Source organism: Papio anubis, chromosome X (genome assembly GCF_008728515.1).
Source record: "Papio anubis isolate 15944 chromosome X, Panubis1.0, whole genome shotgun sequence".
In the NCBI taxonomy this organism is placed as follows: Eukaryota; Metazoa; Chordata; class Mammalia; order Primates; family Cercopithecidae; genus Papio; species Papio anubis.
The window spans coordinates 29027848-29035424 of record NC_044996.1 but is presented as its reverse complement, the minus strand read 5'-3'; positions in this window follow the sequence as shown (position 1 = coordinate 29035424).

Genomic DNA, 7577 nt, shown 5'->3' with positions numbered 1-7577 from the left:
AGAACAGTAAAACCACTATAAACCAAAACCTGTAGAATGAAGAAAAAGTAGTATTTAGAAGGACCTTTATAGCCTAAGATGAATGTATTTGGAAAAAAGAAAGATTGAAAATTACTGAGGCAAGTATTCACTTTGAAAAGTTAGACAAATAACATTAGTATAAACTAAAAAAAAAAAAAAAAAAAGAAAAAAATAAATAGAAGAGCAGACACTAATTCAAAGAAAAGACAAAGAAACAATAGAGAGGATTTCAAAACCTGAAATACTAAGATATAGAAATTTCTGGCAATGTTGAATAAATAGAAGGCACAATCAAATATTATTAGTATTAGTGTAAAAAGGGGGTCATAGTATTGCTTTGGTAGGAACTTTTAAATTTATAACAACATATTATGAACAACTTGATGCCACTAAATGGGAAAACCAAAATGAAATGGAAAATTTTTAAGTTAAATATGGATTAATAAAACTGGATTAGGGATTACTCAATTGTTCAAAATAGTCTTACAAACATTAAATATATTGGATTAATATAAAACTATTTCTTTCTAAAAGTATGAGGTCGATAAGGTGTCATTAGGCGTGCTTTGCAAAACCTCCAGGAATAGATAATTCCTGTCTTTATTCAAACATTTTCAGAGAGCAGAAAATGAAGGTGTTTCTTCTGCTTATTTTATAAGACAACAATAGGCCAGCCTCAGAAACATAGGTCTAAAAGACTCAATATTTTATTACCTAACATAATCCAGCAATGTATTTTAAAAATGTAACACAAGGATGATTTATCCTAAAAATTAAGGATGGTTTAGTATTAGAAAATTTACTAAAAAATTAAAAGAGGTAAAGAAAATAAAATAATATTCTCTGCATCTATTAGATGCAGAAAAATCTTTTAATAAAATTAGTATATATAATTCTAACAACTGTAAACTTCTTTAACTCTATCAATGGTATCTATCAAAATCTTACATGAACACAACACTTAATAGTAAAATACTAGGTGCATTATTTAAAGCCAGCAAGCAGATACAGATGGTCATTCTCATACCTTTTCAACATTGCAATAAAAGTTTCTACCTAGTACAAAAGAAGAAAAGGAATAGGGATCAGAAAGGAACAAAAAATGTCTTTAATCAAAGATGATTTAAGTTTCTAAATATATAACCTAAGCAAATATTCAGATCAAAGTGTGTGTGTAATTAGAAAACAATTAAAATTTAAAATACTATTTTCTCAGAAAACCCATAAGGTAACTAGTAGTAAGTCTAATTACTGTGTAAGACCTATTTGAAGAAAATTCTATTTATATCTTTATTATCTGCCAAAAGATAGTGTAAAATAAATATGTACATAATGGTGGCATGCAAGGATTCAATATGGTTCAGATGTCAATTCTTACCAAATTTTCTTTTAAATTAAGTGGAATTTCACTTCAAATAACAACTGGATTTTTAGCGGATCCATGGAAATATGATGAAGAACAATCAAAACAATTTTTCAAAGGGTCCATTTTAGCCATTAGTTTTCAAAACACATTATAAAGATATAAACAAAAACTACGTAATATTGGAGGGGAGGGCATGTCTCTGTGTGTGTGTGTGTGAGAGAGAGAGAGAAAGAGAGAGAGAGAGAGGAGAGAGAGAAGAAAATAGTGTAACAGAAGAAAACTACACTTAAATGAGAAATTAGTATGTAACAGAAGTGGCATGTATATTGGAAGAAAGGAGGGATTAAACAATAAATCTTCAAGGAAACAAAGGATTAGAAAATGTTAGTATTTCAACATACCAGAATCTCTGGGGCACATTTTAAGCAGTGTGTAGAGGGAAATTTATAGCACTAAATGCCCACAAGAGAAAGCAGGAAAGATCTAAAATTGACACCCTAACATCACAATTAAAAGAACTAGAGAAGCAAGAGCAAACACATTCAAAACCTAGCAGAAGGCAAGAAACAACTAAGATCAGAGCAGAGCTGAAGGAGATAGAGACACAAAAATCCCTTCAAAAAAATGAATAAATCCAGAAGCTGGTTTTTTGAAAAGATCAACAAAATTGATAGACCACTAGCAAGACTAATAAAGAAGAAAAGAGAGAAGAATCAAATAGACACAATAAAAATGATAAAGGGGATATCACCACCGATCTCACAGAAATGCAAATTACCATACTATAAACACCTCAACACAAATAAACTAGAAAATCTAGAAGAAATGGATAAATTCCAGGACACATACACCCTCACAAGACTAATCCAGGAAGAAGTTGAATCCCTGAATAGACCAATTACAGGTTCTGAAATTGAGGCAATAATTAATAGCCTACCAACCAAAAAAAAAAAAAAGTCCAGGACCAGACAGATTCACAGCCGAATTCTACCAGGGGTACAAGGAGGAGCTGGTACCATTCCTTCTGAAACTATTCCAATCAATAGAAAAAGAGGGAATCCTCCCTAACTCATTTTATGAGGCCAACATCATTCCGATACCAAAGCCTGACAGAGATACAACAAAAAAAGAGAATTTTAGACCAATATCCCTGATGAACATCAATGCAAAAATCCTCAATAAAATACTGGCAAACTGAATCCAGCAGCACATCAAAAAGCTTATCCACCATGATCAAGTGGGCTTCATCCCTGGGATGCAAGGCTGGTTCAACATATGCAAATCAATGAATGTAATACATCATATAAACAGAATCAAAGACAAAAACCACATGATTATCTCAATAGATGCAGAAAAGGCCTTTGACAAAATTCAACAGCCCTTCATGCTAAAAACTCTCAATAAATTCGGTATTGATGGGACATATCTCAAAATCATAAGAGCTATTTATGACAAACCCACAGCCAATATCATACTGAATAGGCAAAAACTGGAAGCATTCCCTTTGAAAACTGGCACAAGACAGAGATGTGGCTGGGCGCAGTGACTCACGCCTGTAATCCCAGCACTTTGGGAGGCCGAGGTGGGCGGATCTCCTGAGTTCGGGAGTTCAAGACCAGCCTGACCAACATGGAGAGACCCTGTCTTTACTAAAAACACAAAATTGGCTGGGCGTGGTGGCACATACCTATAATCCCAGCTACTAGGGAGGCTGAGGCAGGAGAATCTCACTTGAACCTGGGAGGCAGAGGTTGCGGTGAGCCGAGATAGTGCTATTGCACTCCAGCCTGCGCAACAAGAGTGAAACTCCGTCTCAAAACAAACAAACAAACAAACAAAAAACAAAAAAAACCCCACAAGGATGCCCTCTCTCACCACTCCTATTCAACATAGTGTTGGAAGTTCTGGCCAGGGCAATCAGGCAGGAGAAAGAGTTTTAAATTTTCTCTTAAATTAATAAGATATGACTCCATATCTTGCATCCAGGGCACACCCAAAGCCTCAGGCAGCCCTGTCCCCATCATTTTGCTGGTCATAACCCATATGGCTGCTCTCACAGTTGGAATCTAACGACTGTGGGTTTTCCAGGCTGAGAGTGCACATGTAATCGATCACCTGATGAGTTCATCTTGCCTGCTTCCTAGGAAAGCCAATGCACTGAGAACAGCAGTTTTTTGCAGAAAAGTTTAATAATCATAGTGCTGGTGAAGTGGACGGACAGGAGTAATTACTCAAATAAGCTACCCCAGGAACTCAGGGGCTAGGGTTTTTATGGATACTTTAACAGGTTGAGTCCTAGGGAATGGGTTCTGCTGATTGGCTGGGAATGAAACTATAGGAATGTGAAAACAATCCTTGTGCACTACATCAGCCTCTGTTTTGGGGCCACAGAATGAGTTAAATTATGTGTTAAGGGTCCAGGTGGAGTCAATAAGTTGCCAGAATGCAGAAGTATGAAAATCATCTCAAAAGACCAATCTCATGTGATGTCACCTATTATCTATAGGAGTAACTGAAGAAGTTACAAATCTTGTGACCTCTGGCTTTATGACTTTTAAGCAGTAACAGATTATAGAAAGGCAAGCTAGGAAACAATGACTGGTTATCATTTAACTATGCCTACATTTTAGCAGAATTCAAGGCCCTCCTATAATCCTGTGACCTTTCATTAGTCTTATGAAGGCAGTTTAAGCCCCTGAACAAGGAAGGAGTCAGTTTTAGAGAGAGACTATCATCATCCTTGCTTCAAAGTTAAACTATAAATTCTTCCCATGGCTAGCTTCGTCTATGCCCAGGAATGAGCGAGGGCAATCAGCCTGTGAGGCTAGAAACAAGGAGTCAGCCATACTAGGTTTATCTCACTATTATAATGTTTGCAAAAGCAGTTTCACATGCTGCTGGTGGCTCTACCATTCTGGGGTCTGAAGGGCTGTGGCCCCATTCCCAGTTCCCACAACTCCACTAGACAGTATCCCAGTGGGGACTTTCCATGGGGACTCCAATCCCACATTTCCACTTGGCATTGCCTTAGTAGAATTTTTCTACAAGGGCTCACCCCTGCAACAGGCTTCTTCCTGAGCACCCAGATTTTCCCATACATCTTCTGAAATCTAGGTAGAAGCTACCAAACCTCCATCACTCTTGCATTCTGCCTATCTGTACCCTTATCACCACATGGAAGCCGCCACTCATACCCTCTGGACTGAAGCTGGAGCTGGAGCAGCCGGGATGCATTGAACAGCATCCTGGGCCTGGACCCTGAAACCATTCTGTCTTCTTAGGCCCCTGGGCCTATGAAAAGAGTGGTGGCCTTGAAAAAGTTTTCTGAAATGTCTGGGGCCTTTTTGCCATTGTCTTGAGTATTACCAACCATCTCCCTTTTAGTCATGCTTATCTCCCTAGTAATTGATTGATCCATAGCACCCTCAGATTACTGTCTTGGGAATGCTTTTTTTCCTCTCTATCTCATGACCTGGCTACAAATTTTCCAAAATTTTGCACTCTGTTCCCGTTTTAATTATAGAGTCCAACTTTAGGTGATTCCTTTGCTCCCATATTTAATTATAGGCCATTAGAAGCACCCGCACCAATTATTGAGCTTTGTGCTGCTTAGAAATTTGTTCTGCCTGATACTCTAGGCCATCACTCTTAAGTTTGGCTTTCCACAAAGCACAGCCACAATGCAGCCAAAGTCTTTGCTCAAGTCATTACAAGGGTGATCTTTGCTCAAGTTCCCAATAACTTCCTTATTTTCATTTGAGACCTCATCAGCCTGGCCTTCACTTTTGTCTTTTTTTAAAAATTTTTTTATTTGAGACAGGCTCTCACTTTGTCACACAGGCTGGAGTGCAGTGGCACAACCATGGCTTATTGCAGCCTCAACCTCCCAAGTACAAATGAATCTCCTGCCTCAGCCTTCTGAGTAGCTGGGGCTACAGGTGTTTACCATTGCATCCAGCTAATCTTTTTGTTGTTGTTGTTGGGGGGGGACGGGGTCTTACTCTGTTGTCCAGGCTGGCCTTGACTTCCTGGGCTCAGGTGATCCTTCCAACTTGGCCTCCCAAAGAGTTAGGATTATGGGTGTGAGCCACCACACCCAGCCTACTGTTCTTATTTGTATAAGCATTTTAGACACAACCACTTAACCAGACTTTAGTAAGTTCTGAACTTTCCCTCATTTTTCTGTCCTCTTTTGAGCCCTCCAAACTCTTCCAACCTATTCTCATTACTCAGTTCCAAAGCTGCTTCCACATTTTCTCATATCTTTATAGCAATGCTCCACTTCTCAGTATCAATTTTCTGTCTTAATTCATTTACATGCTATAAAGGAATACCTGAGGCTGGGTAATTTATGGTGAGAAAGTTTATTTGGTTCACACTTCTGCAGGCTGTAAAAGAAGCATGACATCAACATCTGCTTCTGGGTACTTCCACTCATGATGGAAGGTGAAGGGGACCTGGCATCACATGGTGAGAGAGGAAAGAAGAGAGAGAGAGAAGGAGGGTCCAGGGTCCTTGTAACAATCAGTTCTCACAGGAACTAATGGAGTGAGAACTCACTCATTACCCCAAGGATGGCACTAAACCATTCATGAGGGATTCACACCATGACCCAAACACCTGCCTTTAGGCCCCACTTCTACCATTGGGGATCAAATTTCAACATGAGATTTGGAGGAGACAGGTACACAATCTATATCAAATGGCTATAATCTTTTTTAAAAAAAGGAAAATAAGAAGTCTTTGTAAAGATGTCGTGAAATTTGAGCCATCATATATTGTGGATGAAGATGCAAAATGGTGCAGGTGCTGTGGAAAAAGTCGGACAGTTACTCATATGGTTGAACATATACTAACACACTATGATCTATAAATTCCACTACCAGGTATATAGCCAAGAGAAATGGAAGCATATGTTCACACAAAAAGTTGTACATAAATATTTTAGCAATATTATTCATAATAGTTAAATGTGGAGCCAATCCAAATGTTCATCAGTTGAAGAATGAATAAACACAACTGGGTATAGTCATGTAATGGAATATTAGTTAGCCATAAATAAATGGAGTATTAATACATGTTACAACATGGATAAAGCTTGAAAGCATAATGCAAAGTGAAAGAAGACATATACAAAAGATATATAGTGTGCTATTCCATTTATATAATATTTCAAGAATAGGCAATATATAAATACAAAAAGTATGTTTGTTGCCATGATATTGAAGAAGAGGAGAATTGGAAGTCACTTCTAACAGGTATAAGGTTTAGGATGATGAAAGTGTCTGGAATTTGTGGTCATGGTCACACAACATTGTGAATAAACTAAAAAATCACTGAAGTGTATACTTTAAAATGATGAATTTCATGTTATTTGAATTATATCTCAATAAAAATGCAATTAACAAATAGTCAATGCAATTTCAATGAAATATCAATAGACTGTGTTGTTGGAACTTGATAAGCTAATTCTAAAACTTACGTTGAAACGCAAAAAGCCAAGAATAGTATAAAACAATGTTGAAGATATAGTTCAGAGGACTTGATTTACTGGATATAAGGGTCCATTGTAAAGCTACAACAATAAAGGGAATGTTCTATTGACACTGGATCAGATGAATAAACAAAAGGGACAGAATAGAGTGAAAAAAATAGACCTGCACATATATGGACAAAGGAGACACTGCAGAGCAGTGAGGAAAAGACAATCTCTTCCATAACTGTTGTTGGGTCATTGGACATCATATGGGAAATAAAGTAAACTTAGATCCCCTCACCATATGCAAACTCAAATTCCACATCTAAAAATCAAAGGCAAATCAATAACGTGTCTACAGGATAACATGGAAAACTATCTGCATGAACTAAGGAAATTCAAATAGAAAAATATTTATTAAAAAGGAATGAAAAGCATGAATTTAAAATAAATGCTTGAAAAATAGACACCATTAAAACCCACTTACACCTAGTGTTCCATTATTGGAACTCTAAGCATGTGGGAGTTATTTACATCCTACTGCTCAAGGTCATCACCAAGATCTGACTGCAAAAATTCAAAAAAATTCAGTCCCAGGCATAAATAGGTTAATATAGTGAACACCCAAGGCATGGCGTGACAAAAATTATTTGTAACACAAATAACTGACAAAGGGCTTATATATAGAAAATGTAAAAACTTGCACAAATAAAC